Below are 27097 nucleotides of genomic sequence, written 5' to 3'. Positions count from 1 at the left end.
AAAATACGTAAAATCGCCCCCTAGTGGCCGATTTCTTTCAAAATTCTTACAGATCTCTAGGACCATGAGTCGAACATGCCCAGCGAGTTTCGTTTTGATCACTCATCGTTAACCTTGTTAAATGGCTGCTCAATTTTAATTGGCCAATGGCGGCCATGTTTTTTGAGATATGCAAATGTCCTTATAGTATGTTATGACAACTTGGTCAAAGACACTGCATGCCAAATTTCAAGCTGATTGGACAAACGGCTGTAAGGTTAGAGTAATTTTTATGTTTTTTTAGCTTTATAGCGCCACCATGTGGCCAAAGTCTGTGGGTTTTGCAGTGTCACCTCAAATTGAGCTTATGCATGTGTGTACCAAGTTTGGTGATGATATCTCATTTCGTTCAAAAGTTATAGCTCCAATTAGCATTTAGCTTCAATTAGCATCAAACATTGTTGTGTACTGTTTCGAGTGAGAATAAAAATGTCAACTTTTTTTTGATAATTATTGATATTCAGTGTCCAGAGAACATTTGAGAGCTGGTTTGGTTTAGATTGAGTGAAAAACCTAGGACTAGTTCGCAAAAGTAGGTTTCGGACAAATCGCGATGTAGCGCGAAAACGGTGCGTCGTAGAGCAAAAAGTTCAGCTGTGCACTTTTGTTGGGGCTAACCCAAGGATTGGAAAAATGTAAAGTTTTTAAGTCTACGACAAACGATGAACGTATAGCGGGCAAAAATGTCCAAAAAGTGGGTTTTTGGCGCCATAGCGCCACCTATGGTCCGATTTGGCTGATCTTTGGCCAGAACGTAGTGTACCGGGGTACTACCATCTGGCCAAGTTTCAGCTCTCTCGGCCTTACGGTTTGGTCTGGGCAATAGTGACTTCGGCAGAATAATAATAATAATAATAATAATAAAAATCTTAACAAAAACAATAGGGTTTCAGCGCTTCGCGCTTGACCCCCTAAATATAGCTGCAAGCAGCAATTAACGGGGGTCAAGCAGTTTAGCAGGGTAAGGTCATATAGCAGTCAGGAAGCCTGTAAGTAGTTTATTCGCCAATGAAATATACGATTAGAGTGTTAGAGTTTATAGATTGAGCTAACAAATGTTTGATTAAACACTCCAGAGAAGCAACTTCGATTTTTACATATTGACAAATTTTTAATGAACATTTCGAGTGACCGCTTTTATGTCAAAGTGACCAGTATAAGCAGCCCTATGATATAATGTGTAGATCGAGTCATGGCACCTTAGACAAAGACACGACATGTCAAATTTTAAGTTAATCAGATAAATGGTTACTCAGATACAGTGATTTTACAATGTATAGCCCCATCATTGGCCATTGTCTACGAGTTTTATGCTATGACCTTAGACTGACCTCTTGCATATGTGTAACAAGTTTGGTGATGATATTTTAGTTCATTCATGAGTTATGGCTATTTTAGCTCTTCTTAATAAAAATGACAAAAGAGCAGTGAATAAGCTATTAGTGATCTCCTACTGCCATCTAGTGGCCACAGTGTAATTTATTTATGTGATTACAGCCATTTAGGTGTGCATAAACATATCCCTTCTATAATTGAGCATGTTCTAACTATATAAAATTAAAATTTTGTATTTTATTAAAACAATTAAAAATCTACAGAGTAAAAAGTGTGACAAGCTTTGACTAAATTTGATCTTAAATGAATTAACTGTGTTCATGCCATGTCAGTTTGGGATTCAGAATGCATTACATTACATTCTTTGCTATAGAGCAGTAAAATAAACAATAAGTGGTCTGTTACTGCCATCTAGAAGCCACAGTTGATATTTTCTTTACACATGTTTTAAAACAATGTGTTTAATTATAGAACCAGTTTTACCTATTAGAATTATTATGAAGAGGTTAACTGGGAGCAAATTAGATGTTTAATGCATAACAGTGTTTACATCAGGTCAAAATATGATTCAGAATGATCCTAAATGCGATTTCCCTGACTTTAAACTCAAAAAATGTAAAAAAAAAAAAAAACAAAGGTATGCAAATGTTTTGAACAATAAATAAGTGGTCTTGTTGTGACATCTAGTGGTTAGAAATGGTAGGTGACAGTTAAAAGTCTGTGTTATAGTGGCTAAAATGATAGAATATTGAAAATGTGTTTTTGAGACCTTTAAACATCCAAGATGGACAAAAAAAAAATTACTTATAAATCATTTCAGTGATAAGTGTGTAAATGAAGCACATTTACTTCATTTTTAAGCCATTTTAGCATGTTTTTAGAACCATTTTCACTATTATAGCGCCACCTATTGCCCAATCTCCACAAAATTTTGCATGTTTATTCGCATTGATATGCCACATGTGCTCATCAATTTCTGTGATGCTTTCAGTTTTCCTTATTGGTTTACAGGCATGTAGGTTCGTGTAGACACGCCCCTTTTGTTAATGAGCCTGTTACAGCTATCTAAAATGGAAAGTTCAACTTTTTTTTTGATAATTATTGATCTACTCAGTCCAGAGGTTCATACAACACTGGTTTCATTGCGATTGAGTGAAAAACCAGGGACTAGTTTGCAAAAGTAGGTTTTGTTTATATTGATGGTTTTTTTAATGAACAGTTTGAGTAACAGCAGTGGTTTTAGTCTCAAACTGTTCAGTATGAGCAGACCTATCATATGATATGTAGATTGAGTGTTTTTTGTGAAAAAGTGTGTAAATGAAGCACATTTACTTTATTTTTAAGCGATTTAGCAATATTTAAAGACTATTTTTGCTATTATAGCGCCACCTATGGTTTGATCTTTACAAAATTTTGCAAGTTCCATCTCGTTGATATGCCACATGTGCTCACCAATTTCTGTGGTGTTTTGAGTTTTCCTTATTGGTTTACAGGCATGTAGGTTCGTGTGGACACGCCCCTTTTGTAAATTAGCCTGTTACAGCTAGCCAAAGTGAAAAGTTCAACATTTTTTTGATAATTATTGATCTACACAGTCCAGAAATTCCAACAACACTGGTTTCGTCGCGATTGAACTAAAAACCAGGGACTAGTTCGCAAAAGTAGGTTTTTCCTATATTGATGAATATTTAACGAACGGTGTAAGTGACAGCAGTGGTTTGAGTGTCAAACTGTTCGGTATGAGCAGGCCTATCATATGATTTGTATTTTGTGTGGTTGCGCAAAAGGTTGTGTGATACACAACCAATTACACACTAAAAATACGTAAAATCGCCCCCTAGTGGCCGATTTCTTTCAAAATTCTTACAGACCTCTAGGACCGTGAGTCAAACATGCCCAGTGAGTTTCGTTCCGATCACTCATCGTTAACATAGTTTAATGGCTGCTCAATTTTAAATGGCCAATGGCGGCCATGTTTTTTGAGATATGCCAATGTCCTTATAGTATGTTATGACAACTTGGTCAAAGACACTGCATGCCAAATTTCAAGCTGATTGGACTAGTGGCTGTAAGGTTAGAGTCATTTTTATGTTTTTTTAGCTTTATAGCGCCACCATGTGGCCAAAGTCTGCGGGTTTTGCAGTGTCACCTCAAATTGAACTTATGCATGTGTGTACCAAGTTTGGTGATGATATCTCATTTCGTTCAAAAGTTATAGCTCCAATTAGCATTTAGCTTCAATTAGCATCGAACATTGTTGTGCACTGTTTCGCGTGAGAATAAAAATGTCAACTTTTTTTTGATAATTATTGATATTCAGTGTCCAGAGAACATTTGAGAGCTGGTTTGGTTTAGATTGAGCGTAAAACCTAGGACTAGTTCGCAAAAGTAGGTTTCGGACAAATGGCGATGTAGCGGGAAAACGGTGCGTCGTAGAGCAAAAAGTTCAGCTGTGCACTTTTGTTGAGGCTAACCCAAGGATTGGAAAAATGTAAAGTTTTTGAGTCTACGACAAACGGTGAACGTATAGCGGGCAAAAATGTCCAAAAAGTGGGTTTTTGGCGCCATAGCGCCACCTATGGTCCGATTTGGCTGATCTTTTGTGAGAATGTAGTGTACCGGGGTACTACGATCTGGCCAAGTTTCAGCTCTCTCGGCCTTACGGTTTGGTCTGGGCAATAGTGACTTCGGCAGAATAATAATAATAATAATAATAATAATAATAATAAATATAGCTGCAAGCAGCAATTAACGGGGGTCAAGCAGTTTAGCAGGGTAAGGTCATATAGCAGTTAGGACGCCTGTAAGTAGTTTATTCGACAACGAAATATCTGATTAGAGTGTTAGAGTTTATAGATTGAGCTAACAAATGTTTGATTAAACACTCCAGAAAAGCAATTTCAGTTTTTACATATTGGCAAATTTTTTATGAACATTTCGAGTGACCGCTTTTATGTCAAAGTGACCAGTAAAAGCAGCCCTATGATATAATGTGTAGATCAAGTCATGGCACCTTAGACAAAGACACGACATGTCAAATTTCTAGGTAATCAGATAAATGGTTACTCGGATACAGTGATTTTACAATGTATAGCGCCACCATGTGGTCAATGTCTACGGGTTTTATGCTCTGACCTCTGATTAACCTCTTGCATGTCTGTGACAAGTTTGGTGAAGATATTTCTATCCATTCATGAGTTATGGCAATTTTAGCTCTTCTTAATAAAATTGACAAAACTATAACATAACTATATAAAATGAAGATTTTGTGTTTTATTTAAAGAATTAAAAATCTACAGAGTAAAAAGTGTGACAAGCTTCAACTAAATTTGATCTGAAATGCATTAACCATGTTTATGATATGTCAGTTTGGGATTCAGAATGCATTCTTTGCTACAGAGCAGTAAAATAAACTATGAGTGGTCTGTTACTGCCGTGTAGTGGCCACAGTTGTGATTTTGCAATTGGAACACGCGGAAGAAACCCACATCAAGACGGGGAGAACATTCAAACTCCACACAGAAATGCCAACTGACCCAGCCGAGGCTCGAACCAGTGACCTTCTTGCTGTGAGGTGACAGTGGTACCCACTGCATCATGCCGCCTAAAGGTAAATCATTTTTATAAAATGTATTATAAGATTAGTGTGATTATAAAAAAGTGTCAGATATGCAAAAGTCTGCATACTTTTATGTTTGCAAAGATTCATTTAGTATAGCTTTAATGTGTGATTAAACTCTCATTGAAACCTATGAATGTAAAACATCATCACTGAATTTTTAATGTAAATATTAATTTTAAATGAAATGTTAAGCACAGTAACACTTTATGACACTATAAGTGTTGTCGGTGTGAATTACAAAGGTGCTTGATTTAAAACAAATGGTGCTTTAAAAACTTCAAGTACTTAAATCAGTTGTCCATGAAAGTGTAGGAACTCATTTTGTGTAATATTGCTACTTAATTTGGATTGAAGCATATAAACATACAACAAGTATATATTTTCTCATTTTATTTACTTAATTTTATTTTTTGAGTCATTGCTATTGGTCATGCTTAATTTTTATTTGTTTTGTTTTTTATACTTCAAGGTAAAAAAAATTTATTTATATTTTTTGTAAAAACAGTTTCTGAATAAAGTTGTAATGTTATGATTTTCATACTGTTGGTCAAACAGTATAATTTCAGACAGACTCAGTCTTCACAGTTTTCAATATAAGGGAGATAATAATTGATAGCATAATAAAATTGTTTAATAAACATTATAATTAAACACAATGTTTAATATTTATAGGTACGCTTGTAAAATGTAATATGCAATCTTTATTTACTTTTTAAACCTAAATGTTATGTTGGTAAAAAATATTGAGTGTTTGAATTTGGTTGTGTATGTTCTGTAGATTATAATTTACATTGCAAAACATAAAACTCCAAATCTCTTTTAGGTAAATTAGTTATTGACTACTGTAATTTAAAAATTCTAGGTTTAACAGACATACATTTTGTCATTTAAATTGCAAAGTCCATTTTATATATTTTGGCAAAGGTGCATTTAGTAGTTTTCAGTAACGCGTGATTAAACTCCCATACACTAGAGGGCGCGCATTGTAACACAACGAGATCGTACTTCCTTTTTATCCTCCCCTGTTCCACCTGCTGAAGCGTAAGCATGCGTTTTTTTGTCTCTCTCTGTAATCTATGCAATATCTGTTTTAATTTTAGTCATCCATGATAGTTTTTGGTTGGTATAAGTCTTTTTTAATCTGTTTGTATGTTTTTCGGGTGTATTTTGTGATTAAACGTATTTAGGCACGCCTTTATTTTAGTAACAGTGAAATTTAGCTGATCTGCATTAGCCTACAAGATAATGATTTTAAAATAATCTAAAGAAAAGTGGTGTTGATCTTGTTATTTTTAACACTGTTAGTCTTCAATGTATTTAGTTTTATCTAAGCCAAAGCATGTCAGATTGGCAGGTCATTGAGTAATCTGAAAACAGTGCAATGGTCACCAGAGAGTCAATGTTCTCTTTCTCTGTCTAGATGGGCTTAACGTTTACACTCGTCAAGCGCCAAATGCAAGTAAAAAATAAACGCTGACTATTGTCGGTATTTTAAAAATGTCAATTTCCCCTAAACGCCATTAAACACGTGTTTTAACAGTGCTAATTTGACACTGTGTTCACGTGCTAAACACAAATGACCGATCCGCTGATGAATCGCTACTTTAAAAGGCTCCTTGTATATGTGTTCACACTGTGAACAGCAGTGAGTTCGGTGATATAATGACGTTCACGGCCAATCAATCAGTCATTTCTGTTGAGCAGGTGAACACAATGGTAAATCAGCGCTGTTTGAGAATGAGCTCAAGCGTGCTGAAAGCGGGGGATGGATGTTTTTAAAAATTCGGCAATAAATTCCATTATTGTGACAACGCTAGGCTGAATTTAGTTGACTTTCACTGTGTTTTGCACTGCCAAATACACAATTATGAGATTAAATCTTCATCCTGGAGTTTATTATCATAATCACTGATTTAGTGTTGTCTAAAATGAAAGTTAAACCCTTTGAGATAGATTTTCTTTATAATCCCTATTGACAGCAGCATAAAACCATTGCTTTAAACATTAAAATATTGTAATCTCAATTCAAACCTGCATAACATGAACAATAATTGATGATAATGATTTGCATATGTTTATTAGGTATAAACACTGCATTCAAATGTGTTTTATTGAGAGGGATTCAGTTTTTACACTTTCTTCTTTACGAACTGTTATATAAAACTGAAGAACTGAGAGAACAGTTTATAGTTTAGATATAAACACTTGTTTATGGTAAAACTGACATTACAGCTTAATGGAACTAACTGACTAACATTGTGTAACCCACAGGTGGCAACAAACAACTATCCAAATTATGTCACTGCATGGGTTTTCAGAAATGATCCACCTATAATGAAACCTGAAGTTTTATGTGTGAATTGGTGAATCATTAATTGAAGATAAATATATGTTGTACTAGATGTTATACTTGTATATTTAGCATTATCAGCAACAGTAGCAAAGCCATTTAAAATCGAATATTTTCCTTTTTTCAGCTGTGTTTTTCTTGTTTTATTTAAAAAAAAATGACAGACAATAGTTTTTGCAGTAATATTTTTGTATAAATGAAAAAACAAATGACACTTGTCTCCTCCCTTTTTTGCTGATCCAAAAAAAGGCCTGACTCTTCACCCCCTTTTATAAACAGTATTTTTGCTCCATGTAATATTTATCATTAATAGTTTCTTTTTTGTCTGTTTTTTGTTTTTCAGAACGTTGTGAAAGCTGATTTGTGGAGGTAAGGTTCTGCTTATTATTTTTATGATTACGTAGCAAATAGTTTCTATAAATATTTTATGCAGTCATTATTGTTTAACAGTGTTGTTAGTAGACAGTAGGGTTGTGCAGCTAGACGATAGTATCGTGTATCAACGATAGGCGAAAATATTGCAGAGTGCTGAAAACTATGATGATTTTAAAGACGATATTTAGCTCGTTTTGCACTAATGTAGACCTATTACATGTTTTAATTGGATTATTGAACAAAATGAATAGTATTACTAATTTTAATCATCATCAGTAATAATAAATTAACTACAAATAATATGATATTCAACTGTTTACATCAACATCACCTGACCGACACTTTTGGACAAAATTGAATTACTTCGATTGCTCTCTTGCGCGCTCTCTCTCTCTCTCAAAACAAAACAAGTTATTTTTATCTTTTATATCCGTTATTAATAGCCTATTTAAGTTTTAAGGGGGCTTATAGACTATTTTTTCATTGCATGCATTGACTGCTCCTTCAAATAGTACACGAAATATACCTGTCTTATTTGTGTTTAATTCGATAGAATGATAAACACGGACATGCGCATTTTTCAGAAAATAACCCATATTTTTAATTTTCAAACATATGTTAGGTCTTTATTTATTTTTTAAGCCTAAAATATATTTTATTTATTTATTTAAATTTGTCTATATGCAATTAAAAACAATCTGTATGTAACCATTCGTTTTGGCATTAAATTATTATTGAACAGATTATTAATAACTTATCAAAAAACATTTTACTGAGCTCAGTAAAAAGTTTTAGGTCAAATAGTCTGTTTAATATTATAGCAATAGGCTAATGTCGACTCACCGCAGCCATGTCTAAAATGAAACTCTTATCAGAGAACAATAAACCCATGTCAGGCGCAACATTGTGTTAGATCTTAGCTAATACAAATGTGACACTGTGGATGATTACTTTTGTGATTGATTAGACCTGAAGCTGCGCCGCGGTCAACTGAGCAAAACATGGAAAACTTCACAGCATAGAAACAGTCATGTGCGGGCGGCGACTCCTCCATCCTTCTGTCTGAAAGGACCTTAATACATCCTTGTTTCTTCCTTGCATAGATAAATGTCATTTTATTTGCTTTCATCCATGTATATTATATCCATTTTGCGGCAGTCCCGTGGGCCGAGGATAACGGCATGAACCCGAAGTTAACGTCAAATCCTGTCCCGCGCCACAGACTCCGCATCTGTTGCATCGAGTCTTGTTTGATATAATTTCTGTCTCAAAGCCCATTTAAGCTGTAAAAGCACAGTGATTTGCATTGGTTTGAATTATCCAAATTCAAACGTTATGCAAATGCAATAGGCTATTAAATAAGTTTAAAAATCAGCCAAAAGGTTAATAAATATGTTTAGATATGGATAAATATAGTAATATTTTAATATTATATTTATTATTATTATTTTATATATAACACTGCCGCGCCCCCATGCGATAGTATCCTGTATCGGCGATCTCACAGAGGGGCGATATGGCGATCTGAAAATTTTGTATGTCGCTCAGCACTAGTAGACAGACTAATTTTTGATTTTCAATAATGTACTGTAGATTATGTATATGATTTTGATTGAGACATTGGATAAAACAGGTTCACTCAATTGCGGTTAGGTTTAAAAATAAAAAAAGAATAAAATTTCATAATCTAAAACAAATGTATGGCACATATAGTCTTCTCTTTATCCTAAATAACACTTTAAAATTTATTTCCAATTAAATGTATTATTAATGAGGAACAAAACGCTTGTTTTATCAAAAGTAGGAATTACTGCGATCTCATTAAGGTATTGTTATTCTTCACTGACTTGTATGTTTTAGGATTTCAAAGGTGTGTCCCCTATTATGTCAACATTGTCAGACATTTATAAAAATGTATTAAATTAGCCAGTATTGAGTTGTTGTAACTCTAAAAAGTCCCCCTCAGCATATTCAAATTTTGCATAGTATCTCAAGAGGAAAACATTAGGATAAGTCCTGGTTTGTCGACATTAAATTAGTTAGCAATAGTTGATCTCTGCACAGCAGCATATTTACCTGTTTGGTTGGCATGTTGCATTTGATGTGAGCAGATAAGCAGAAACAGGCACACGTGTATGTCTATTTGCAATCAATTGGACAGGTGTACCTAATAAAGTGGCCGGTGAATGTATGTGTGGCTGCACACGTGTGAATGTTGTGACGGTAGGAATAAACCGCACAACAACTACATCAAATAACCATAGGAAAAGTTCTTGAAGCTATATGAAATTACTATTGTTTAGTTAACCTTTGTTGAATTTATTCTAAAATGTAAAAACAAAGGTTATTTATTGCTGTTTAAATAAAAAGTAAAAAAAAAAATTTTAGCATTTTTTTTTATTAATTTTTCACAGTTTAATAGGATAAAAAAACTCAAAGGTGTTAAACCCTTTGAGGGTAAGTTAATAGCAAGTACATTTTAGGGTGAAGTAAACTTTTAGGTGAAGTAAGTTTTAAATGTATGATGTTGACAATAAATATTGGCACTGTCAAAACAATGTTTAAAATAATTTAAAGTTGAGAGATTGTTATAAACTATAGCTCAGTACATGTAAAAAAAAATCTGTTTTTACTAAATGTTTTTGTACCCTGTTTTGTCTTATTTTACTACAGTTAAGATTATAGATCTATTATGTACTGTAAGATTTGTGTGCTGTAATATAATTTCTAATTTGTTTTTGTTTTTCATGTTGATGAAACAATGGAATAGATTTCAAGGTAAGTTGAAATAATTGCAAAATGTTCATCATAATTTTAGGAAATTGTTAAACTGCAAGTTGTGGTACTTGGTAATGTTTTAAATAAATATGATACTATCAGTTTTATTCAAATAAAAGTCTATTTACAGTAAATGTAAATATTTGCACCAGCTTGTAACTAATAACCAAAACTAAAATATTTTAACATTCAGCAGCAGTAATCCACAAAATATTACATTTTGTTTTGTTTAGTGTCATTGTTAATGATGTAGACCATGGCTATTCAATTAGTGGCCCACGGACTGAACTTGGCCCGCGAGGCAATAGGTTTCGCCCCTTTAAATAGTGTAAACAAGACATCAAAAATAAATTTTGTTCAGTCGAAAAATGGTTGCTATAGTTATGAAATGATGTGTATCTGTTTAATATAGCACGAGCTGCACAGAAAGTGAGTCACCTGACATTGAGTAGCGGGAGCAGCCGAAAACATTTAGATACTTAAGCTTCAAGGCAATGTGCGTGCACAAGCAAAGCAATGCGCTTGTGCCTTCCAGACTCCCCAAGTACAAAATATCTCGGGCCGTAGTGATAAGAGTTGTGCGTGGCATTCTGATGATAACAACAGTTTGAGTACTTGCCTAATATAAAGCTTAAATTTACATTAGACGTGATAACCGTGAAACCATGTTTTTTTTTTTTTTTTTTCAAACTATATAATCGTACAACCAAAATTGTTGCATACCTAATTGAAATACAACATTTGAGTGTTTGTAAAAAAAAAAGCCAGTTGTGTAATGCACTGATATTATATGGTTTCAAAATGCAATATATTAACATTTTAATGTAGAAAAATACAATGGGTGTCCTATGCCGTGTTCAGACTGTATGATTTTTCAAAGTAGTGGTGTCATGGATGTTTTCACACTGCATGACTATCTGGGCTTGCGTTTTGTCACTGCTGTTTTTACACTGTAGCATGGATCGGCGACAGGCTTACACACTGCATGAGTTTACAATAGAAAGAATTGCCGACAACTTTGTCCAAACTACAACTCACAACCAAACACACGTGAGAAGTGACATGGAAACAATGCCAAGTCACGTAATATGTTTCGTTATTAACTACATAATGATAAAGAGTACGGTAGAAATGTACATATTTGCTCACCTAGCTTTTAAAGGGAATTGGCAATTTCTCAGCTCAGATGACATGTCAAACACGGTTTTTCTGCTAAATTTCCACTAGCTTTTCCTCCATTTCTTGGGTCCAAATCAACTGAAAATGAGTGCTTTTAAATTCTCCCCTAAGCTCCCGCTGGCCTGCAAGTACCCATGCTAGTGGATGCTGCTCTCTCATTGGCTGTAGGTGATCGCAGTTGTTATTTTCAGTCAAAACTCTTTTCACACGCCATGATTTGAATCCCTGACAGCTCCAGACATTTAGCACGTCAAATATCTCACGGCTGTCGGTGACTCATCTGCAATTCTCTTAGATGGCGTCCTTGATAGTTCATACTGTGTGATTGTCACTCACATGAATGAGTACTAATTTGACTGTGATTTCAGCCATTTGTCGGCGATTTCTCAAAAGCTATCAGCGAGTCAAAATCAAGGCTAAAATCATGCAGTCTGAACTGTGCATTAAGGAGCAAAAATAAAGCATATGGGCTCTTGTATGCTGTGTGTTTTCACTCATATTTGAAGTCATATCTCTCCGGCCTTTTATTTGGGATGCTTTTTATGATCTGGCCCCCATGACAAACTAAATAAATTGCCCTGATATAGACTTAGGGCTGGCCGATAATTTGATGTAGATAATTGTCACAATAAATATTTTTTCGGTAATACGATAATGACAGTTTGATAATTGGTCAATAATATTTACGCACTATGCATAACGCATAGTTTATGCATAGTTAATTATTTGCAGCCTGCCTTTCCGAGTGCCGCATGCAGAATACAAGTTAACAGTCATATAGTGTCTGTTGCACTTGCAGTAAGAAAAAAAAAAAAAAAGGTCACAGACATTGACAAGAAACGTCACTAGACTTCAGTAGTCTTGAGCTACTTAGTTTTTTTGCAATCCAACACAAAACAGCAACGTGCAGTGAAAACTGCAGACGACTTTTGTAATCAAAAGCAAAAAACACCACAGACCTGTTTCATCATTTAAAACAATGCCACCCTTATGAAGATGCAATGAAATTACAGACCCAAACAAGTGTTGGTAAACCAACTACCCAGCAGAGTCTCATGTCATCATTCTCAAAAGCCGTGCCTTACGAGAAAAAGTTTAGCAGCTCTAGTATTCAATATTTGGTATTTCACTATTTTAAGTAATTGTTTTTAGGTGGGTATTAATCAAATTGCACATTATCTAAAAAGTGTTTGAAATTTGGAATGTTTGCTACAGGTGCATACTGCATTTTTGAAGTTAATGTCTCATATGATATTAATTTAACATTTAAATTTGATCAATTGGGGGGGGATTATCATTTTTTTATTATATATACATTTATATATATATATATATATATATATATATATATATATATATCTTTGAAAATGTGTCTTTTTGAAACTAATTTCGTTTTGTATAATGTGTAACTTAATTTTGATGTATATTCTGTTGGTTGGTTATGTATAGCATAAACAAGAATTAATAACATCTGAGGTGAACACAAGCCCCGCTATATGCTTTAGCGCCAAAACAATCCATCAAACTATGTTCACGGTTTCGTTTCAATTCAGTAACGAAGCACGATTTGAGCAGCATGAGCTATACAGTCTTTGCAGGCTATTCGCAGCACTTATAGTATTGTTAGATTACCTCGGAAGATTAAACTCAATCTGAAGGATAATAACTCGGAGGCATGTGTCAACGGAGACGCTCCCCGCATATCTCGCCATGATGCGCGCTTTATAAAATGAGAGTCTCCTAGTCCCATATTCGTGCCAGTCTGTGAGATAAAATTTGTGAAAACATCCGCAGATATGAAGAAGATCTTTAACGGAGAAAATTCTGTGACCATTAACTCGCCTTTAACTTGTTCAAAACTTAATTTTTTCTGACGTTAAACAATAATATCCAATAACTTATGTCTTTAATTGTTGAAAACTTGAATAGTAAATGCTAAATTAAGATTATTCTTTTGCTTATTTTATTTATATTGTCAGACAGCAAAACATTTCACAAAATGTGTTAAATCAGCTGCACAAAGTTATTGGTATGCTGAAAATCCTATAAAATCGATAGATATAAAGATTTTACGTTTATCGTGATAAATATCTATATCGACTGGTATGAAAAAGATTATCGTAATTTTTTCTTTTTCCATATTGCTCAGCTCTATGTAGACTTCATCATAACTGACTTACTGGTGTTTCATGAAATAGTTAATTGTTTGTAGCAGTGGAGGCAAACATAGTTTCTTAAGGTTCAGAGCTCTGCATAGTTTTGTTTTAACCCTGTTTAATTGTTGAATCGAGCTTAGAAGTAATTTCCGCTGAGGTATGGGCTTTCAGAAAGAGAGTTTAGCAGCTCTAGTATTCAATATTTGGTAGAAAATACATTTAAAATAAAAATTAATAAATAAATAAAAATGATATAGAAAATTATCTTTGTGATTTCAAGTGCACTTCAAGAAACAGTAAGTGATATAGTTTACATTTTTAAAACATTTTGCAGTATGGGGTATATAATGTGCTGCAATTACCACAGCTGTTGTGCACACAACATATATACAGTGTACATGCATACATTTTTTATTTAACTATTTGTTGACATCCTGTTATATTTGCTGTGTTAGTAGATTACTAAAGTCAACATTAGATGCACATGTCTGTTTGTGCTTGCGAATGTTGTAAGTTGTAATGTTGTAATGTTGTTTGAAAAAACCAAATACCTATAACCAAATAAATTCCTGCTTCGGTCTTAACTTTTTCCTATTTATACAGAAACCCACTTTGATCGAGCAGGTAGAAGCAGCATGTACCTTTTAGCAAAGTAAAAATCAATGATCTGATAATTTAATCTGAAACTCACACACATTTTGGACTGAGTACTTATTATGCACATTGATAAAAGGGTAAAATTTGACCGGCATAAATGTAGAAGGAGACAGAAATAAAATGACATGTAACTTCACGGTATTAACAGTTAATGTGAAATTACAACATAAGTTTGTGCTGTTTTTAAAAAAAATTATTTTCATCGGGATGACCTGATGGTTTGCCCCTTCCATGTTTATCATTGTGCACAAGAAGAAGCAATAACTGCTTTATTCCTGATGTCATTCAGGGATGTTATTTTAGACCTATCTAGGCTATTGTGTATTTAACATAATATCATGTAGTCCTATAATGTGCATTTGAGGAAGCTGCTGATTATGAAATCACTTTGAATGCGTGTGTGGCTGTGCACTTTTTCTGCTTTCACAATTGCCTATCACGACCATGTGTGCTGTATGTACATTATAAATAAAGCCAGGACACACATTTGTTATCCTCTGCAATTCATCTGTTCTTATGTTACTTATTTAGTGCTACAGCCAGGCACCCCAAGTTTCATACCTAAAGTTTACATATTACAAATTTACAACTATACATTTTATAATTTATTACAACTATTACAAACGGGGACTACGCTTAAGGGATAGTACTATTGATTAACTTTTTAGCAATGTATGATATATTTTCTGGGTGAAATGTTGAAGATTATTAGGCTACTCAATTCAACTGCACTTTATATTTTAAGGCCTTTAATTAACTTAATTTGAACTGTTTTACTCGATTGTTGAGTTGTAGTTTATTTATCGCATGGAATAAAGAGTCTACTAAATTACAGGAAAGTGTATATTCTGTGGACACAGAGCACTAAACCAAGTTAGTGGCGACATCTAGTGGCAGTGGAAGGTGGTTACTCCCTACTTTAAAGTACTTCTGTACAAACCTATTAAATATTACCTAAATTACTATTAAACTGCTAAACACTAAATCTGATGAAACAAAACATTTAACTTAAATTGTCTTATTACTATCTATTATATCTATTATTATCTCTCTCTTTCCATATATATATATATATATATATATATATATATATATATATACATACATATATATACATACATACATACATACACATATCTCATCTTCGTTTTTTGTCATAAGCTGATCACATGCTTGTTATATGCAATTGTCTGCATTACGATTTGTTAGTATGCGATTAATTTTTGCCATTCTCTGTGCAGATGCCTCGTACGAAGGGCTCTCAGCGATCCAAGGCTGCCAAGAAGAGGATAGCAGACCGGCTGGCTGCTGATCCTGAAGAGGTCCTGCCACCTCTTAAAAAAATGGCAGAAATACCTGAACGTTGTGTGTATCACAACGGCAAAAAAAACTCTGACAAAAGAAATGACAAAGGAAAAAATGACACAAGGAATGACACAAAGAATGACACAAAGAATGATGCAAAAATGCCTGAAAAATACGCTCAAAGTCTCTTTCACCTAAACTCTCCTCTAAACCCTCTACCTAAAGTCTACTCTGATCCCAAGCCTAATCCTAAGCTTGAACAACATACTGAGATAACTATGAATGCTGTTTCTGAATTATCCCCACAGACTTCCATCATCAGAGGCTCTTTCCATCAAGGAGATATCTACTTCGGCCAGAATATGGGAAAGCAATGTGGTGCAAATAGTTTAATTGCAATTGTGATGAGTAAGATGAAAAGTGTTTTGCAGTGGAGCTCGAGTGATCTGGATTCTGTTCTGCTGAATGGTGATGAGCTGTACAGCGCCATGAGAAATGCTGGAAAAATCAACGATCCTGGACGAGGCTATATACGTGTTGATGAGCTGCCTGACACTCACACAATGAATGATTGTACATTTTCAATAAAATATGATCAAACATTGTCTGGCCTTTTTGGTGTTGATGAATATGCAGAAGGTTTGCAAGGTTTTGCTATGTCTCTTGATGAAGCAGTGAATCAAGCTTTTCAGATGTGTGATGCATGTTTGGTAAATATTAATCTAAACATCTGTGCTGTTGTGAGACAACATTCTTGGTTTGCTGTAATAGATTCCCATTCACGCAGCTCTGATGGTACATGTGCAACAGAAGGTAAAAGCTTAGTGGCATTTTATCCCAACACGGAGTCTCTGCTCATCCATCTCAAAAAACTGGGTGAGTCACTGTATGCAAACAACAGTCCCTTTGAGGTAACTGGCGTCAAGGCAAGTATAATAGCTGATGGTGAACGTGTTGAAAATGTAAAGCTGTCCGTGTGTGATGCAGTCTTGGAAAACGAAACTGAAATGCAACCTGTTACAGTCTGTAGTAGCTGTGCAACGAACTTGACCACAGGTGAAAATCATCAATTGGGATTGCATTCTGCATGTCGAACAAATGAAGACGCAGGTGATGTTGAATTCATTTGTCAAACAGATGGTGTCTCCTTTCAGTTTAGTCCGTTAACCATGCAGCAAGAAAAACACATTTGCTTAAAGCTAAACTTGGTGCACAATGAAAAGGAACAATATCATTCAGATGAAATTGAAATGGCTGAGCCTTGTCAAACAAAAAGTATTGTGGGTGATGGAAATTGCTTTTTTAGGGCTTTAACGTATGCCATGACAGGAAATGAAGTTGAACACAGAAAATGCCGGCTAAGTGTTGTTAATTACATTTTGCAGAATGAGCAGAAGTATAATAAGTTTCTTAGACATGGACACAGTTCTGTACCAGAATATATTGCTAAATCCAAAATGAGATTTCTGGGAACATGGGCTACCGAACTTGAGATACAGGCTGCTTGTGACTTGATTGGTGCAGACATATTTACATACACTAGAGAGAAATGGCTAAAATTTTCATCTTCAGCGGTATTGTCAAATAGACGTGCTAATTTAAAGAATGGAATTTATTTAAAACATGTGAATAACTGTCATTATGAGGTCGTGATATGTGTGAAAACAAAAAATGGGACTTGTGCTGGTATTTGTGCATCATCACTTGAACGACCAACAAACAATGTAAGTTCAAAACCTTCTTCAGACCTTTGTAAGCTTCGTAAGCAGAAACTCCAATACAACAATGACATTGATTTGAAAGAAATGAAACGAAGAGATAGCAGTGTAAAATACAAAGAAAACGAAAAACATAGAGAGAAGGTTAAGGAATATAGTGTTACAAAATACAGAGAAAATAAAAGACATAAAGACAATGTCAAAGATTACAGTGTTGCAAAATACAGAGAAAATGAAGAACATAGAGAGAACGTCAAAGACTACAGTGTTACGAAATACAGAGAAAATGAAGAACATAAAGAATTTGTGCAGAAGTACAGCATTCAAAAATATAAGGTAAATGAAATTCACAAAAACATGGTAATAGATTACAACAAGCAGAAATATAAAAATGATATTAGTTTTGTTCAGAGTATTAAAATGAGAAATACTATAAGGCAACAGGAAGCAAAGAACAAAAGAAAAGAGATTGACTTTGTGATTGAACAGTTCAAAGAAAAAATATCTAGAGGTCCCGAATATGTTTGTTCCGTCTGTCATCGATGCTGCTTTAAAACACAGGTCAAACACTGCAATAAAAACAAATATTTTCAAAAATCAGAGCATGTTGGACATATTGCAGAACAATGTATAACACTAAATTATCTTCATAAATGTAACAAACACTGTAGCCAAAATTGTGAACATATTGACAGTACAGCTGCATATCTATGGATTTGTCACACATGTGATCGAAAAATATGCGAAGGTAAAATTCCTGCTGAAAGTGTCTCAAATAATCTTGGTTTAGACCCTATTCCTGTCGAATTAAGCTGTTTAAACTCTCTTGAGCAACATTTAATAGCAAAGCATATTCCATTCATGAAAATGCTGGCTTTACCTCGAGGAGGACAGAATGGAGTTCATGGACCTGTGACTTGCGTGCCATCTAATGTAACAGAAACAGTAGATGTTTTACCAAGATCAGAAAATAATGATTATATGGTACAAGTAAAGCTTAAGAGGAAACTGACATATAAAGGGCATTATGAATATAAATTTGTGCATACTGAGAGGATAAAAACGGCAATTTTGTATTTAAACAAAACAAACAAGTGGTATACAGACGTGAAATTTAACAATAGTTGGATTAATACTTTGAGTAAAGTTGAGGAAGAACAGATCAATGATAAAAGTGATAAAATGGAGTTTGATTTAGACGCATGTCAGGATATGTGTGTTGATGAACAGCACAATACTGAAAATGAGGATGAAGAGATGACTGATGATACCCTTCATGACCGACAACAGCATGGTTTGTTTATGGATACATGTTTACAACCAGTGGACATTGCACAAGAGATGTTAGATCAACATTTTGATGACATTATGTCACTTGCTCCAGCAGAAGGCAACAATCCAGTAAGAGTTTTAATGGATGAAACTAATGAAGCTAAATGTTTTCCGGTTCTCTTCCCAAAAGGAATAGGAACTTTTCATGACATACGACCTGAAAAATTAACACTGTCCAGGTACTTAAACAACAGAATCTTAAATGCAGATAGACGTTTTGCCCAAAACATGGATTATATATTTTATGGCCAATATTTGTCTGAGCTTAATCAAGTTGTCTCAAATGTTTCTATTGCTTTGAGGAAGGGTCATGATACAAATAATACAAAAATTACTCCAGAAACACTGACAAACAAAGACTCACTTCAAAAGATTTTACATGCTGATCAGGGTTATAAATTCTTAAAGCCAATAAGAGGGAGTCCTGTTTTTTGGCAATCTGTGCAAAAAGATTTGTTTGCAATGGTTCGGCAGCTTGGGATACCAACATGGTTTTGTTCATTTTCATCAGCTGACCTGCGATGGCCAGAGCTAATGCAAACTATTGTAAAACAAGAGGGCTGTCAAACTCCCGTTGATGAACTGGACTGGTCAGATAGATGTGGAATGCTTCAGCGAAATCCAGTAACTGCTGCCAGAATGTTTGATCACAGGTTTCATTGCTTTCTGAAAGATGTCATTATGTCACCAGCTGAACCAATTGGAAAAATAATAGATTATTTCTATCGAATAGAATTCCAACAGCGAGGATCACCACATACACATTGTTTGTTTTGGGTTGAAAATGCACCTCAAGTGGACCGAGATGCTGATAATGAAGTAGTAGCTTTTGTTGACCGCTATGTAACCTGTGAAATGCCAAGTGAAAATGAAAATGAAATGTATGAGACTGTGAGAAGTGTCCAACAACACAGCAAAAGACATTCAAAAACATGCAGAAAGAAAGGCACTACATGTAGATTTAACTTTCCACGACCACCCAGCGGAAATACATTCATCGCAAGAAACAGCCAGGCTGAAAATGACAGAAAAGAAACTAAAGGAAAAAAATCAAATAGCTTTAATGAAATATCAAAAGACCAGGCTAAAGCTGTTATGGAAAAAGTAAAAGAATGTTTGTTGAACAACGACACTCTGTATGAATCAACTGATGCTTTCTTTACATCTATTGGTATAAATCAAGAGATTTTTGAAGCTGCTTATAATAAAATGACAAAGAAAACAACTGTTGTTTTGAAGAGGAAGCCTGCTGATGTATGGGTGAATCAATATAATCCAGATCTTTTACGGTGTTGGAATGCAAACATGGATATACAGTTTGTTGTGGATGCTTACTCGTGTATAGTATATATAATTTCATATATTTCTAAAGCAGAGAGAGAAATGGGATTATTGTTGGCAAATGCTCAAAAAGAAGCACACAAGCAAGGAAATATGGATGCTAAACAGGCTTTAAGAAAACTTGGAAGTGTGTTTTTACATAATCGAGAAGTTTCAGCCCAAGAGAGTGTTTATCGTTTGACTAACATGAAACTTAAACAAGGATCAAGGAAAGTGGTTTTTATTCCGACTGGTAGTAACACAATAAAAATGAGTCTACCATTAAACAATATCCATAAAAAAGCTCAATGTGGAGAAAGTGATGACATATGGATGACAAGCATTACAGAGAGATACAGAGCTCGTCCAAAAACAGAAGAGTTTTCAGAAATGTGTTTAGCAACATTTGCTTCAGAATACAGAGTTTTGTCTAAATATGAAAAATGTTTAGAAAGAATAAAACTGGAAAATGACATGGGGTTTGTGAGAAAAAGAACTCGCACAGATTTTGCGGTCGTACGATATGCTCGATTCTCACCTACTAAAAATCCAGAAAATTATTATCAAAGTATCTTAGAGTTATTTCTGCCTCATTTTTTCCAAAGTCAACTGAAACCAACAAATTTTACTTCCCATAAGGAATTTTATGACACTGGATTTGTTACAATACAAAAAGATCAGATTGAATCTGTGAAAATCCTAGTGGATACAAACATGTCAAAGTTTGAAAAAGAAGCAGAGACCATACAGAAAGCTGAAGATGATTTAGAACAATATGGACAATTGGAAGATGCTTGGGGTCAAATCTGTCCAGAAGCAGAACTTGAGCGTTTGGAATGTCTAGATAGTAAAAAACAACAGATCGAAATTGAGGAAGATGATGATGTCATACCTGACCTACTACCGAATGCTGGTGTTTTTGAAACAGAGCAAAATCCATCTGTCATAGCAAAAAAAGATGCAGTGGCTTTAATGCGTTCTTTGAATGAAAAACAATCACAAATCTTTTATAAAGTGAGGCAATGGTGTTTAGCAAAAGTTCAAGGTGAAAATCCAGATCCATTCCATGTGTTCATATCTGGTCCTGGAGGTGTTGGAAAGTCTATCCTAATTAAATCAATACACTATGAAACATCTCGCATCTTGTCAAAATTATCTGAAAACCCAGGTGAGACACATGTGTTATTAACAGCTCCGACTGGTGTTGCTGCTTACAATATTAATGCTGCAACCATACACAGCACTTTCTCCATTGGAACAACCGCTGCACTGCCTTATCAACCTCTTGGAGATGACAAAATCAATTCTTTAAGGGTCAAATTTGGAAAACTCCAAATATTAATAATTGATGAAATTTCAATGGTAGATCATAAACTTCTAGCTTATATTCATGGTAGATTGAGGCAAATCAAACAAACAGGAGATTTTAAATCATTCGGGGGTGTATCCATAATTGCATGTGGAGATATGTATCAGCTAGGCCCTGTGAAAGGAAAACCCCTTTACACTGAACCAATGAACTGTGTTAACCTGTGGGAAACAAACTTCAGTTTCACAGAACTTACAGAAATTATGCGCCAAAAAGATAAACAATTTGCAGAGTTATTAAGTCGTTTAAGAGTACGTAAAAAAGATGAACAAATGACTGAAGCAGACGTTACTATGCTTAAAAACTGTGAAACAGGAGATGGTGATGAATCTCCAGATATCCACATTTATGCAACTAACAGTGAAGTTGATATGCACAACATTACAATGTTACATAAAGTATGCTCTGACACAGTTATTGTCAATGCACAGGACTTTGAGAGAAATGCTAAAACTGGCCGCATGGAAAAAAAAGAAGGGTTTCATTTCAGAGTTCAAAATACTTCTTTAGAAAAATCACTTGAATTAGCTGTCGATGCTCGAATAATGTTACTGAAAAACATTAATGTTTCAGATGGTCTTGTAAATGGAGTTTTTGGCACAATTAAAGACTTCTGTTATAAAGATGAAAATGAATCATTTCCATCAAAAATATATATTGAATTTGATGATGAGCGAGTTGGTAAAGAAGCACGAAAGAAAAATCCATGTTTAAAACCTGGTCTGGAAACATGCACACCAATTGAACCTGAGGAAGAAAAGGTAACCAGCAGTGGTGGTGTCAGAAGACAGTTTCCTCTAAGATTAGCCTGGGCATGCACCGTTCACAAAGTACAAGGTCTAACATTAGACAAAGCAGTTGTTTCAATGAAAAAAATATTTGCTCCAGGACAAGCATATGTAGCATTAAGCCGAGTGACAAGTATTGATGGACTCATAATTGAAGATTTTAATGAGAAAGTTATTTTTGCTAAAGACAACATTGAGAAAGCTCTACAGATTATGCCTCCATTCATTTTTCCATGTAAAACAACAGAAAGTTTTAAATTTACTATAATGTTACACAATGTTGAAGGATTAATCCCACATATACTAGATATCCGACAAGATAACAGATATGTTGAAGCAGATATGATATGTGTAACAGAAACATGGCTAACATCAAATTATTCAGAGCATGCAGTCACTGTTGCTGGATACAATTTCTATTCCAAACCTCGAAGCACTGCATATGACACAAGTCAGGATTTTTTTGCTCAACTAAAAGAGGAAAATCGTGGTGGTGTTGGCATATATCACAGAGAGGACATAAAAGTTGCTGTAGTTGATTTACCGTGCATTAACATTGAATGTCTCATGTGCAATATACAACATTCAAACACAACTGTAGCAGTCGTTTACAGACCACCAAAATATACTTTACCATTGTTTACAGACAATTTTCTGAACTTGGTTAATCACATAAACAGCTTATCAGGTGGTAAAATAATTCTAGGAGACTTCAATGAGAACCTACTTGATAAATCCTTCATTCATAATGTCATGCAGGATTTTGGGTTCACACAAATAGTTAAAAGTGTAACAACTGAATATGGTACTTTAATTGACCATGTATATATTAAAGATGTTGAGTTACATAAAATTAAGACTGAGATTATGCCCACATATTTCAGCTGTCATGAATGTGTTGTGATAAAATGGTCGATGTAATCTGTCCATAAAATGGGGGGAGGGGGGTACAGAGGTGAATGCAAGAAGTGGACAGCCTCTGTGGGAATTAATGCTGCCTTCACATGCTACCAGATAAATTAAAATTAAAACCAAGATTATAACCATATAAGAAATGTGAAATTGATTAAAAAATAAATTTAGTCACAAGAATGAACATATTTCTGGTAGCATGTGAAGGCAGCATAAATGCATGGGGATTTTAGAAAATGCTGCCTTCACATGCTACCAGACAATATTGTAAATTCCAGCTTCCTAGCATAAAATGTCATATGCAAGGACAATACAATATTTGTTATACAAAAATACAGAAATGTGTTTTGTTTTCAAGCTAAATCTTTTAGACAAAGAAATCAACAATCTTTCATTATAAAGCAAACAATAGTAAACAATAGTAATTATAAAATACAAATAGAAATTAATAAAAAAAATAACTAAATCACACTTAAAATACTTCAGAACAAGAAGTATGAAATTTCTGGTAGCATGTGAAGGCAGCTTACACATTCATCTAGTTAAGTGCCCACCAGACACACTACAAGGCACTCTACACATCACATCTGCCACTGAACTGAACTATATATTTCCCAAACTGGTTACTGCCACCACCAGAGCCACAGCTGAAAGAACTGCAGCAGCCTGACCTGCCAATAACTTCTGATTCTGACCCTCATATGTTTCCTGACTCAAAACACCAAATTGACAGTGCCTCCAGAACCAGAGCTACCTGATCCACCAGGGATGTCTGACCTGCTTTGCCTCCTGACCCAGAGCCACCTCACCCACCAGAGTTGTCGGACCTGTCTTCGCCTTCCGACCCAGAGCCCACAGATCTGTTACAGCTCCACAATATAGAGCCTCGGCAGGTCCACGTTCCAAGGTCACCACCTGATCTACCAGGGTTGTCTAACCTGCCTGTGCCCCCTGACCCAAAGTCCCCTGATCTGCAACAGCTCCACAATCCAGAGCCTCGGCAGCTTCACGTTCCAAGGTCGCGACCTGATCCACCAGGGTTGTCTGACCTTCCGGTGCCTCATCAACAAAGGCCCCAAATGCTCTACAGCTCCACAATCCAGAGGCTCAACAGCTCCACGCTCCAAAGTCGCCACCGGATTCACCAGGGTTATCTGACCTGCCTGTGCCTCCTGACCCAGAGTCCAGAGATCTGCTACAGCTCAAGAATCCAGAGCCTTAGCAACTCCAAGCTCTAAGGTTGTCACCTGATCCACCAGGATTGTCTGACATGCCTGTGCCTCCTGACCCAGAGCCCCCAAATCTGCTTAAGCTCCACAATCCACAACCTTAGCAGCTCCATGCTGCACGGCCTCCGCAGCTCCATGCTCCAGGGCCTCCACAGCTCCACTCTCCAAACTCACCTGCACTGCACTCATCTGCCTCTGCTTCACGTCCCTCCTGAACTGTTCACAAAGCATCTGGAAGTCCCACCTTGTGGGGAGGATATTTCAAAGTCACGCAGCTGAGTGCCCACCAGACATGCTAGAGGGCACACATCACATCTGCCACTGGACTGAACTACAGATCCCATTAGGTACTGACAACAGTTTTAGATGTCCTCTTGATTTCACAATTACAGTTAAAGCTCGTCATGACTGATGCTTGGACTATGTATATATTTACACACACACACACACACACATCTATTATGGATTCTTGTTTCCAGATTGTATATTTCTAAACGTTTTCCTAGTCTTACATAACCATATTTTCACCCTTTGTTTGTCAGAAATATTTATTTTGCTGCCTACTTCATTCTTTACCTGTAAAACCAACTACTCTTTGGATTATCTGTATGATACCATCTGCACCAATTTTGCCTGCTTGACCAATTTTAAATAAACAGCATTTGGACCTGACACATTGTTACAGTCACATTGCTGTTCTTTTTCTCAATATTAGTTGATGTTAAGGCCAAATACCGTATGATTTTTCACTTTACTTTGAACCTTTTAATTGTAGTTATTAATTAATTTAGATTAGTTGATGTTTGTTTCAAATATGTATTTTTGTGGTGGGAGAAAACTTTGTTGTAAGTGATTCAAGAACTCATAAAAAGGTAAAGTAATTTCATTTTTTCGACATGTTTTATAATAATTACATTAATGGCATTATTATCAACGTAATATTTATATATAAGCTCTATAAATATTCACATACAATATTACTCAATTGTCAATTCATAATCATAATATAACAAAACTGGGAAAAAGAATGTTTGTATATTAATTAGTAAGCCTTGACAATTACATTTTAAACAAAACAACAGTGATTCAGTAAACAGTTAAATTACAATGTTCTTGATTGCTATTCCACTGACTCTAAACTGTTAACAAAGTTTTTTTGTTTTTTTTTAAACAAGGTCTATTAGTAACCAATAAGTTTTCTTTTGCTGCATTCTAGTGGTGGTAATGGTGATTTCCAGCAATGATTAATAATGAAAAAATGTTTTTATAAACTTATTATCAGTTGATAAATTTAAAATTTTGCAAATTTGTTTACACTCAAATCAAATGTCACATGTGCTTAAATATGTGTGTGACGTTGATATTTCTGTTACAATGTACTTCTTTTGTTGTTGTACTTTTGTTACAATGTCTTTCAGAAGAGCTTTCCAGATTGAATATATATACCTGCATGTCCAATTAAGTTAATTGGATAAAAGGTTACTCAGACACATTGATTTTTCAATGCATTGCTCCACAATGTGGTCAGTATCTAAAAGTATTATGCTATAACTCTAGATTGACCTCTTGCATATGTGCAACAAGTTTGGTGAAGATATTTCAATCCATTCATAAGTTATGGCTATTTTAGCTCTTACCAACAAAAATGACAAAAAAAAAAAAAAAAAAACTGTGAAATAAGCTGTTAGTGATCTCCTACTGCCATCTAGTGGCCACATTGTAATTTATTTATGTGATAGCATGTTCTAACTATATAAAATGAAAATTTAGTATTTTATTAAAATAATTAAAAATCTACAGAGTAAAAAGTGTGACAAGCTTTGACTAAATTTGATTTTAAATGCATTAACTCTGTTTATGCCATGTCAGTTTGGGATTTAGAATGCATTACATTACATTACAACACATTCTTTGCTATACAGCAGTAAAATAAACAATAAGTGGTCTGTTACTGCCATCTAGAGGCCAAAGTTGTGATTTTCTTTACATATGTTTTAAAACAAGGTGTTTAATTATAGAACCAGTTTTACCTATTATTAGATGTTTAATGCATAGCAGTGTTTAAATCAGGTCAAAATGTGATTCAGAATGATCCTAAATGCAATTTCCCTGACTTTAAACTCAAAAAATGTAAAACAACAAAGGTATGCAAATGTTATGAACAATAAATAAGTGGTCTTGTGCTGACATCTAGTGGTTCAATTTGGTAGGTGACCTTTAAAAGACTTATAGTGGCTAAAATGGTGGAATATTGAAAATATGTATTTTGAAACCTCTAAAACATTCAAAAAGGACAAAAATTTAACATGTAAATAATTTTAGTTATAAGCTTGTATCAAACTTTTAATAGTGTGTAAATGAAGCACATTTACTGCATTTTTAAGCCATTTTAGCATGTTTTTAGGACCATTTCTACTATTATAGCGCCACTTATTGCCCGATCTCCACAAAATTTTGCATGTTTATTCACATTGATATGCCACATGTGCTCATCAATTTCTGTGATGTTTTGGGTTTTCCTCATTGGTTTACAGGCATGTAGGTTCGTGTAGACACGCCCCTTTTGTAAATGAGCCTGTTACAGCTATCTAAAATGGAAAGTTCAACTTTTTTTTGATAATTATTGATCTGCT

The 27097-nt window shown here is 34.7% G+C and overlaps 1 protein-coding gene and 1 long non-coding RNA gene across 2 annotated transcripts in view; both read left to right on the top strand.

Moving 5' to 3' along the window:
* The window catches only part of cerkl (CERK like autophagy regulator), a 195910-nt gene that overhangs the window by 117389 nt on the left and 51424 nt on the right, over positions 1-27097 (top strand). The gene's annotated exons all lie outside the window — the stretch shown is intronic.
* LOC110440049 (uncharacterized) lies at positions 9164-16401 on the top strand. Its single transcript, XR_011016907.2, has 2 exons — positions 9164-10499; positions 15733-16401. It is a non-coding gene; the product is annotated as an uncharacterized lncRNA (long non-coding RNA).

The sequence above is a fragment of the Danio rerio genome, chromosome 9, assembly GCF_049306965.1.
Source record: "Danio rerio strain Tuebingen ecotype United States chromosome 9, GRCz12tu, whole genome shotgun sequence".
NCBI classification, from domain to species: Eukaryota; Metazoa; Chordata; class Actinopteri; order Cypriniformes; family Danionidae; genus Danio; species Danio rerio.
This window is presented reverse-complemented; position numbering and strand designations above follow the sequence as displayed.